Source organism: Erithacus rubecula (genome assembly GCF_903797595.1).
Source record: "Erithacus rubecula genome assembly, chromosome: 6".
Lineage (NCBI taxonomy): Eukaryota > Metazoa > Chordata > Aves > Passeriformes > Muscicapidae > Erithacus > Erithacus rubecula.
Window position 1 is genome coordinate 55,017,400 of NC_136688.1, and position 11,977 is coordinate 55,029,376.

Genomic DNA, 11,977 nt, shown 5'->3' on the forward strand with positions numbered 1-11,977 from the left:
GGGTCATGGGAAAGATCAAGAACACTGTCCCAGCTGGTTTTTAACAGATGGCTCAATAGCAGAAGATATCTCCCACACAGATAAGAATCACTGCCCCACCTGCTTTCAGCAGATGGTGTTAGAATACACACTTGAGCACATCTTTACCTTGTAGCCTAGGACACTGTCACATTTATGGAAGGAAATGGGAGACCCTACAAGTCTCCCACTTCAATTTCCATGTATTCAGCTGCCTCTCTTTATCTTCCACACCAAGTTCTTACTCTATTATTGAAAACTTCACTTACAAAGTTGCAATGGGAAAAACAGAAATCCAGAAATAATAGCACAATGATGTCAAGAGTATAGACTCTCATCCTTGTCAACTCAACACTGCCCTTTATATGGTTGTTTTTTCCAGAACTGATGTGCTAAAAGAGCTAGAGCACAATTGGCAGGAATTCAAATACATTTTCAGATGTAGTCCATTTTTATTATTCATCATCAACCACCAGCTAAACTCTAGATATATTCCTTTTATGTCCCACTAAATGTCAAGCTGGTATTTTTAAAACCCAGACAATATATTTCACGTAAACCTTTACACCATTATTCCAAAGATCAAGCATCATTTCACCTGGGAGCCACTGGAATGGCTGTTCCCTCAGCAACAGGATGTGCTTCCAGCCTGGCCAAGCAGTGAGATCCTTTTCAGGCATCTCCTGCCCTGGGTCTGGATGAGAGATCAACCCTGACATGACCTAGATATGACAAGAAAAAGAGGCTTTATGCTGTTGTGGTTGATTTAATTCCCTCAGAGAGCAGCAGCCATGGGATACCTGCCACCTACCTGATATCAACCATATTTAGATATTTATTTGCTCTCACTGTAGTTCTTTGCAAAACAATTATTGCTGCAGTATATTTGCTGGAGGTAAACTTGGCTGAACAAAGCATGAATATGCAGGGAAGGCAGAATGGCAATAAAACTGCACACAAGCAGCAACAACTCACACTTCCACTTTGATCAGTACATTAAACCTTCCTCAACATTCTCTAGACTTGCAGAAAACAAATACATCTCCCTTAAGTGTTTGAACTTAAAGTCCAGCATTTTTCCCTTCTCAGCCTCAAGCCTTATTAAAAAAAATTATAAGATTAAAGAGCAAACCGTATGCAAGAGTCAGGTCTCTGAGTCAAGAGCCCCAAAACTAGAAAAGTTTATGAAACAGCTCAGGGCAGTGAACTCCTCTTGCCAAGGCATGAATATCAGAGTGAAACATCTCTGGCACTTCTTGCTGGGGTCAGACAGTGTCTCTCAGTACTGCACTCCTCAGGGCCAGCTGGAAGGAATGTGCCTGTGCTGGATAGGAGTGAAGGCAGAAATATTGTCACAATTCGTTTCTGCCCAAGTCATATTCACCTGCTGTCTGCTGACAGGTACAGATGACAAGGTCCTGAACTCCAGAGGAGGAGGAAACTCTCTTGGCAGAAGCAGTGTTTCCATTAAACACGTGTATAGACAGCACAGAGTTTCCTCACTAAAATTTCCATGAAGAAACACAGACCAATTGCCTGAAACCACACTTGAAAACCATCTGAATGAGGCCACAAACTAAGGGCTTAGCTTCACCTAGAGTCCAAAATATCAACAAAATCCATTTGGTCTCTAAGCCTGTAGTAGAGAAATCTGACCTGGCTTGCTGAAGTATGCAAATAAAGAAGTTGTAGATTATCAAGCAGTAATTTGATTAAATCATTTCCCTGTGGCTATTCCAGTGGGTGCTGCCAGGCAGTCACAGTCATGTGCTCCTGTACACTTCACAAATGGGTTTTTGGATCAAATTCTGACTTTCACCCCAGGCTTGGACTCCTGGCTCAATTAATCCAGTCAGACAGTTTCCCACAAATTGAACAACCTCTGAAGTGGATCTGAGAGGTCCAGTTCACAGGAATCTGCAGAAGTTTCAGGAGAACCCCAGAGTCTCTCCTGCAACCTACATTTATTCTGCTGGTGGGAAGGAAAGCCTGGAGCAGCACTCAGTTTAGTGGGATGCCCACGAATTACAACTGAGCAGGCAAATCAACCCTACAAACAAAGCAAGCAGACAGGCCAATTCAAACTCCACATGAGCTGGGTTTCCAAAAAAAAACCTGTGTACACACAGGTGGTTCAAGTCTACTAGGAGACTTGAAATCCAGTGGCAAGGATTTTGACTTTCTAATTAAAGCTAGGTGATTATTTTTTATATATGTATAAGAAAGATCCAGCATTGAAAGAGGCTGTTGACAGAAATGCAACCAAAACCATTATAGTTGCAAAGGAGTTGAAGGAAGGCTGGAATTCCCCAGGAAAATGGTAGGTTTTGATCAGAAATTAAGAAAAAAAGTAAGAAAGCCTTCTTCACCTTGCAGCTGAATCCACAAACTAATTTGTCATCATCAAGCTAAGTAGAAACATTGTGGGTTACACAAGACCAGCTTGCAAGCAAGAGTATGGACAAGAGCAAATCTAAATCTCCAAAAATGCAAGCAAAGTTACAGTCAATGTATATAGAGAAGGAACCCAACAAGAAGACAAATACTGAGTGAGCACATGGGTTAAGGCATTATAGCTGGACAGATGTGACAAACAGACCTGGAATACAGGCAAAAGCCACCTCTCTACCATGGAAAGTGGTAGGAAAGGCAGAGAGGGAAATACCCACCTAACTGCTCTCTTGGCAGAGGTGAGGGAGAACCAAATACCCCAGGAATTGAAAAACACACAGAGGAACCAGCAAACAGCAACGTGTGCACCAACTGGGAACTTCACCAAATAAGAGAAAAACGCCTCCAGAGTGACTTTAGCTCATTAGGACCCTTGCCATGTACAACACCACAGCCTAATCCCAGCCTCACTAATAAGCAGCAGTGTCAGACTGGAGGAAAAGGAGCAGCTGCTCACCACACACAGTGAAACCATTTGGAGATGCAAGAGCAAGCACAGGCAGCCAAGAAGGAGCTCAAAGTACCAGGACTTGACATGGCACAAGCACTGCCACTGTCCAGGGATCTGCCTGGAGCACACCCTGGGGAGGATGCCAGCCCAGCCCAACCCAGCTCCAGCCTGCTCTGAAACAGCACAGGAAGAGGGCAGGGAAATAAATACCTTAACAATGGATTTTAGAAGAAAAACTTCCAAACTTAGAAAACTTTCAGGAATGCTGAAGAGAAACTCGTGGCATTTCAGGAATGCTGAAGGGAAACTCATGAGCACTGGGGAATGCTCATAAAGGAGTCCTCACTTTAAAGGGACCAGCTGTGCTTCCAGAGCTGATGCAACTCCTCTTACATTGAGCTGGTGCAATGTAAATATCTAACAGCATTGAAAAGAAAATAAAACAGTGAAAAGACAACCACAAGACTAACAGTGCAAAAAAATGTCTAGGGGGATTCAGCACCAGTTGCATGAGTAGTTCAGTTCAGGATTTGGCTGGAGGGCAAAAAGAGGTTGTATTTTCAGTGTTATCAACGTTGAAGTGACAGAAAGGACACAAAAGTCTTTAAGAGGAAGCCAAGCAGGAATCTTCATTAATACAGGCACCAAGGATAATAAACAACAAACACAGCAGAGGTGGATGTGTCTGGGCTCCATATACCAAACAATATGGGAGAAATGGAAAAAATCAACAGACTATATCCAGAGTGGTGAGAAAAGGAACTAAAAGAAAATTGGGGTACATTTAGAGACAGCCAACATTGCCAACAGCAATTTACTTTATTTAATTGTGTTAACTCTGATAAGTAAGAGATTTGAACATTTGTTATGAGAAAGGACAGATGTGATTTTCTGGAGCATCAGAAAAATTCAGCATCAACCAGACAAGAAAAGTGCAGTTTTCTTACCTCCTTTCTGCAGAAAAATGAATTCAGAATGGGGCTCAGAGGACCAGCAGGGAGCTCATAAATGGGTCTGGCTGGAGAAAAAGAGAAAAAAAATCACCCCCATGTCATTCTTGACGAGAGCAGTGTCCCAGCCTTGGGACAGTGCCACAGCCTCCAGCTGCATCCCTGCACTGCCCTTTGCTTCAAATCACCCCAGCACAAAACTCCCTTGAATGAGTTTGGCTATGCAGGAGGAGTAAGTGTTTGCAGATGTTTATTCATCTTTAATTTTATATTATTTCACAGTGCATCTTCAATTTAAAGCTCTTAATAGAAGTCAGTCACCATCACTGAATGGCTGTTAACTGCTGCAGCTTGGCAAATGAGAGACTCAATTCAAAAATCAGGCTCTGCATTTCAGCAGTGTCAAACTTCAGAAGTTATCTAAATCAAAATTAAGAGCTTTGAAAAGAAAATGCTTTTAAACACTAAAAAGTAAGTTTAAACTCTATTGCATAGCCAATCAGTTTTCAAGGTATTTAAGTCCAAGGAAAGATGACAGATTTCACCTAAATTTTAATACTATGGTCAAACTCCTCAATGTAATTAGTTAAAGCAGCTACAAAACTTAATTTTTAAATTACTGCTTAAGGTAGCTAAGTACAGGAATTTTTATCATGTTTCAGAGATTATAATAATTGAAGTTTACAGTAAATCCAGAGTTCAATAGAATTTAAATGGCTGTAAATCTCAGAGCATAAACCTGTTTAGCAGAGTGGCATGTAACTGATTCTCTGCAAGGTGCCAGCCATGGAGAGAGCTGATTAGTCAGCCTTTGATTAATTGCCTGTTACATTAGAGCCAGGGTCAATCTACTCATTTAGGTGAATGTCTGGTGGAGATCAGAGCTGGAAATCAAAATCTGCAGCACAAGAGGAGAACATTCCAGCAGCTTTTCTTCCCTGCAAGGACCTGTGTGCCCCAGGCAGCTCCAGGCTCTCCAACACAGCTGTGGATCATGGAATCCCAGTCTGGTTTGGGTTTGAAGGGACATTAAAGATCACCCCATTCCCTCCTTCTATGGGCAGGGATGAAGATCCATCCAAACTTTAACACTCCCACATCTCATCTCAGCAACCTGTGCCAGGGCCTCACCACCCCCACAGTCAAGAATTTCTTAATAATCTCTAATTTAAACCTTCCTTCTCTCAGTTTGAAGCCATTCCCTCCTTGTCCTTTCTCCACACCCAAGGCTGCACCCACTGTGGTGCCACCATCAAACAGGTGAGGCTGGAGCTGCTGTGGGATAGGAGAGAAAAAGGGGGAACACAGCAAGAAGAGGCTCAGTGGAAGACAAAACCCAGTGGGAAACTGTAAACCCCTGAATATGAGAAGCAGGAGAATGTCAGAGGAAATGGTGAAATGTGTTAAAAAAACACAGATTAAGATTAGTTTAAAACCCACCAGATTGTGACACTGTCCACAGGGTGACTGGGTATGGAGACAGAAATAAGGAATGACTTGAAACCACAGAGACTGGGAAATTGTCTTGACAGGGTGCTGAAAACACTGTATTTTTAAACCTTATAAATAACTAGTTAAAAACCTGTAATAGAAGAGCAACTCATCCCCAACAAAACATAAGAATGGCTATTTTTCAACACCCTATGGAAGAAAAAATAAGCTCACAAAAATCTAAGAATAAACCTGTATTTGAAAAAGGAGAACTACATAAAAATCAGTGTAGTATTACAAAAAAATAGGTGGAAAGACAGGAATACTTCAGAAGACCATGTACAGGTACTATAGGAAAACATCAAGACACTTATTAATTCACAATATTTTAAAAGAAGCAAAAAAGATCAATTTGTTGATTGGGATTGAATGATAAGGCAATTACTGGTAGTAAAGCAAAAACCTGGAAAAAACCATCCTTCAGAATGTGAACATCATGTTCAGAGGAGGAAAAGAAAAACAGATGGTGAACTTCTGTCAAGTCCAATGTGGAATCATAGGAGGGCAGACCAAAAACAACTGTGGTCAGCAACTTTCTAAAGGCATGAAAATTTAATTACAGCTCCTTTTCAAGGGTTGCAGAAATAGAACTCCTTTCTGAAAGCTGTTGGGGTCACCAGTGATGGAGAAAAAGGAACACTCATGATGATAAGCCTAGAGGACAAAGCCAAATTTTGCACCAGAGTTACCTGCAGGGAAGCTGAAGGATGTAATTCAGGACTATTTTCACCCAGAAAAGGGATTTGGTGACTGCCCAAATAGTTCCTCGAAAATAACTCAGTGCTCAGGAACAAGGCAAGTCAAGAAACATTATGAAAACCAGTAAGACCACAAAAAATCATTGCCATTACAAATTCATACTGCTCTTCTTCCTTCACTGGAGTGCAGAAGTCTTAAAAGACTTCTTAAAAGACTTAAAAGACTTAATAGACACACCACATAATAGATACAGACAACTTGGGTAATGAGAAACCTCAGCCCATCCTTGAGGATCCATGTGGGTCTCTTCCATCTCTTGTCATTGATTCTCTCTGATGCAGAAACCAGCCTGAGAATAACCATCATATTTGGGGGGAAGGGATGTTGGAAGACATCTTATTACTCTTTGAATGAAAAACTCTCAGCTTGGAGAGAAAGTCTTCATGCCAGCCTGGATTCCCTTGACCTTTCTGGCACAGCTAGGGAAACACAGCCAAGTAGGGAAAAAGGAGATGGGGAGGGGGAATGGAGGTGGAAGGGGAAAGGGTGAGAAGGTAAACTAGAAAAGGAAAAAACAATTGGCAATGTATTCCCTCTCAATTGGGTGAAAACAGTTCAATTTCCAGCTTTCAAATGAGAATTTCTCCCAGAAAAATGACAGTATTTCTTATTTATCGTTTTCTTTGATGCTGCCAAGCTTGGCTGCCAGCAAAATAAGTTTTGAATAAAAATGTTTTGACCAGCTTTGCCTGAAACACTCAATTAGTGGTGAAGGGCAGAGCAGGAAGTGGGGGAGAAAGAAGAGAGGCCAGCAGCTGGGCAGCAAACAAAGCCAGGCTGACAGAGAAGCTGGCAGCACTCTGGCCACCAGGCACCTGACAAATCTGTGCCCAAGCTAAAAAATCCAGCCCTTTATCTCAAGCAAGGCTTATCCTTTAGAGGATGTGCTGTACCACCTTCTCCAGGGAATTCCCCCAGGGTGCCAAGATCCCCCAGACCCTGCTGGGTGTCCCAGTGAGGTCTGCAGGGCCTGGAATTAGCAACAGGGGTGAACAACACTGAAAATAAACCAGGAGGCTCCTTAGGAACAGCCATCACAATGACAGTCACCAGGCTGGCTTAATGTGACTCCAACCACACTCCATGCACTCAAGTAACAGCTCACATACAGCAGTAGGTCAGCCTCTTTTCACTCCTCAGATTCACCCTCTTCCTTTTTCTAATTCTCTCTTTTATTATATAGCACATCTTTCAGGCATCTCTAGCTCAGTGCTCAGTTTGTTGCCTGACAGGTCTCAAAAAAGCACATCTTTCCACTTCCAGAGCAATTCTGTTTAATCTTGTATGGAGAAGGTGTATCACTTAAAAAACTTTTTCCACCCCTCCTTTTCTGCAGGAAAAAGGGAAGAAGTTGGAAAGAAAAATGACAGAAATGTTTCAACCTAAACGGGAGCAATTTGCATGCAAATCAGGTTTTTCAGGTGCCACAAAAGATGTGGGTGCCCTGACAATCTGAAGGGAAGGAATAAAAGGAAGGGTGAATTTGACACAAACACTGTCAAGTGATGAACCTGAAACTTTTCCTCACTGGGGCAAAGTGTCCTGGAGAGAGTTTCTTCCCTTTTACCTACATATTTATTTTCATTCTCATTGGCACTACTATTGTAAGAAGAAAAAATCTATTTCTTTTGGTGTTTGTGCACCTTCTAAAAGCTCCTTACATGCAAGACCTACAAAAGTAGTCAACATGAGAGTTGGTGCAACTGGAGGTAAACCCAAGTGGGAAGTGGTTTCGTGGCAGAACTTGATGAGAAAATGAGTTATACAATCAATAAAGTAGCACCAGACTGCAGAGGAAGAGAGAATCATATGATGTACTAAACAGCCCCCAGGCATTATCAGCAATAAATCACAGAACTGTGGGGGTTAGCAGGGGCACAACAGGGGTGCTGGAGCTGCTGAGCACAGAGGAGCTGCAGCAAAGGCAGCCACCAACACTTCAGTTCAACCAGCTCCTTCCAGGGGAATTTCTCCCCCAACAGGTAGATTTGTCATGTATACAGAACAATCTTTATCCTCCAGAGCTGGCACTCCTTGCTCTAGGTATGGTTATTTGTACTTTCCTGGGAGAAGCCTTTCAGAGACTGATTCTCATGGATATTTAAATTCTTCTGGCAGCACTGAGGTAATGTTTTGGGGAGCCTGAAGGCACCAAGCCTTGTGGCAAGGGATATCACAGCATTCCACATTTGGGATTGCTGCACCACACCACAAAGCAGCAATGCAGTCAGAGATTGGGTGGGGTTGGAAGGGAACTCAGAGATCATCTTGTTCAAACACCCCTGCCATGGGCAAGGGATCTTTCACTAGACCAGGTTACTCAGAGCCCCTGGTCTTGAATATTTCCAGGGATGGAGAGTCCACCACTGCTCTGGAAAACCTGTGTCAATGCCTCACCACACATAGAGTAAAAATTTCCTAATTACATCTATTCAAAAAAATTCCTAATTACATTTATTCAAAACCTACTCTCCTTCTCTTAAAATCCTGTCACCCATGCCTTTATGAAAATTCCCTTACCAGCTCTCTTGGAGCCCCTTCAGGTACTGGAAGGGCCTCAAAATTCTCCCTGGAGCCTTCTCTACTCCAAACTGATCAGCCCCAACCCCCTCAGCCTGTTGTGATAGGAGATGTGCTCCAGCCCAGTGATCAAATTTGTGGCTTTCTCTGGGCTTCTTCCAACAGGTCAACACCTTTCTTGTGTTGGGATCATTCAAACCAGATCTGTAGCACTGCCATACAAAGGCAGACAGCATTTTCACTGAAGCCTCAACATCACATTTAACAGTTTTAACCCATACCTGTAAACACACAGAGAGGAGCAGAGGAAAACTCCCTGGCTTTGCCTTCCCATGGATTCTGCACAGCAGACCTGCCATGCCTGGAGACCAGCAATCAGGTGAGCAAACATGCCACAGCTGCCCTTCACTAAAACAGACACACACCTGGTCTTGGAAAACTTCTACTGAGCACATGTTTTGCACAAGTGCTCGTTTTTCCAGGCTCTACTTCCACGTTCCCGGTATTCTAATGCGATTTACCATCACTGCTCTTACAAAAGAATTACATCCTTTCTAAAATAAACCAGGGTTATGTGACAGGTCTAAACCAGCAAAATGCATCAGAGCAATTAGTGGTTCTGCTGCCTTTATGGCTCTGATTGGAATTCTGATCTCCAGTGAGAAAATGCAGTGGCTCTGCATACGGGCTCCATCTGCCGGCACGCCGCGCTCCCCGCTCTGTCAGGACATAGTAAACTGAAACAAAACCTACACAGCCATCAATTACATCTTCTTCCCTCTGCCTATGAATTTCAATAAATACACCATCTGTTCATCTTCTGTGTGGGAGTTCAGTCATCTTCTTGGCAGCAATATTATTCTAGAGCAATTACCTGTGTCTTTATCACCTATCATTGTGCTTCATCATCTTTTCATCATGTGTAAAATCCAACCACTTTATTACTACAATTTCTGTAGGCAGCCCTGTCCTGTTAGTTACCATGGAGATGATCTGTCAAAAGAAGTCTACATTTAAAGAAGTAAAAGCTGCGAAAAGGAGGAGGAGAGAAACACAAAGAGCCTGAAATGAACTTGTTTCTCTAAGTCAGAGTTTAAGCACAAAAGGCACATCTCAGGCAGCGACGCCAAGATGCCACAAACAACCTGGTTAGGAATCCATCAAGCTGCCAATAAGGAGGATGAGTCAATGGCTCACAAACATTACAATATGCACAGAGGTCGGAGACTGGGCTTTAATCCCCCAGCCCAGCCCCATGACCTGCTCTTAGGCAGGCTGAATCCTTATTGCGATAAATCAAAATATAAAGCCAGGGGAGGGAGGGCAGGCTGGGATGACAGGCAGGCAGCAGTGGCAATTTCCCCTCCCCACAGCCACAACAGTGACTCTTAGCTGCACTACAGTTTGTACCCATCCCTGAAAATTTCTTGGGATTAATCCCCTTCTTCCCCAGCTTCACTCTGGTCTTGCCCCACTTTCTCTCACCCCTTCTGCAGATTCCTGCTTAGCTCTGCTCTTTTGCTCCTTCCCTCACAGGCTGCACATTGCTCTCCTCTCCAAAAACCATACACACACTTGCAGCTGTTCCACCTCTCTCTTTCCAGATTCCCACATATTTTTAAAGGCAGCTGTCAGTGCCAAGTATTTACAGATGCTTGCTCCTTCGCCCACCCACATACACTCCCTGCCTTCACTTCATGAAGTCCTGTTTTTCCCTTTGAATTTTTTCATCTCCTCCAGCCTTCCAACTCCCATCTTTCCAAGCTGTAATTGCTCTCGTGTTACTGCAGGAAAAATATAAGCAAAGTACAAAGGACTTGCTGATGCTCTGTGTTTCTAGGATGTGTCATTAGCAGCCTTGAGCTGAGACATGCCAGGCTGCAAACTGCTTTGGCTCAATTCATCCTTGTATCCCTGGAAGAAAAAAGCAATCTCAGAGCTATCCAATTTGTTTAATATCAACTGCACATGCACGGAGTTTTAATGGTGTGGATTGTCATTCTGAATTGCAAGGGAACAAAAAGTGAGCACCTGTATTCACTGTGTTCACAGCTACCTCCCATAATTGAATTTCCACAATCTTGCAAATCACAGAAAGACAGCTAGAGAGGGAGATAACATTTTCCAGAACTTCTCCAGACTTAAAAGCATGTTTATTTCCATCTGCCCACCTCGAGACTCGAGTTTCCTAAATGCCAATACTTCCCATGGATTTCTGCCTGCAGAAAACTTTAAACATTAGATAGCTGAGTCTAAAGAGCCTCAAATTAAAGTACTGCAAAATAGGAGGGGGGAGATTACAATAAAACATTAATCAGGAAAAGTGAGAGAGTGATGAAAATAAATAAATAAATAAATAAATAAATAAATAAATAAATAAAACTCCTCAGGCAGTATCAGGAATGTTTCCAGAGTTCAAAGCAGAAATCTCATGGGCAAAACCAAAAATATCAGACCTGAAAAAATCAGCATGTGGTGAAAAAAAATTGAACTAAACAAGAAAAAAAAAACCCCACATTCTGATCTTATATCTGATCTCCCTTGAAAATTTATTATGGAGCAAAAGTTCTTCCCAACTGCCCCCTTAGCAGAAATTCTGCTGAAGAGAGACTGAAACCCCAGACAGATCAGACATTGCAGCAGCTTCAGTTGCTGAGGAAATGGCACCCACACACTCCTCTTTATCTTCAAAAATGTGGGCCTTGTGTTTCCTCACTCTCTTCAGATACCTTTTGCAGGCAGGTTGAGCCATCAGCTTCCATATGGTGCTTTACCTTCTACAAGACAGGTCCAGGGAAAGTCACATTCCTGCTCTTTAGCGTGCTGCTGCACAGATTGGATGGAGATGGAGAAGTGCCCAGGCTTTAAAGTGGTTTCCAGCATCCTGGGCCAACTGGGGCCATCTCTTGCTAGGCAAGCTACAGAAACTTCTGCTTCTGCTAACCTCATTTCCTCCAGCCAAGCCTTCCAGACAGGCTCAGGGCATGCTGACTCCTGCACAGGATCTCTGTGCCCTTCCAAAGCAGATGCCCTCCACCAGCAGCATCTGTGCTGCCTCTGCCCTTGGCAGGAGCTGGCAGAAAACCAGGGACAGATGCTGGTTCTGCTTTTCTCCTTTCCAACAGGGACAGCCAGGAGAGCTGGACCACAGGGGATGCTGTGCCACAGGGAATGCTGTGCCACAGGGAATGCTGTGCCACAGGGATGCTGTGCCACAGGAGAGCTGTGCCCACAGGGGATGCTGTGCCACAGGGAATGCTGTGCCACAGGGAATGCTGTGCCACAGGGATGCTGTGCCACAGGAGAGCTGTGCCCACAGGGGATGCTGTGCCACAGG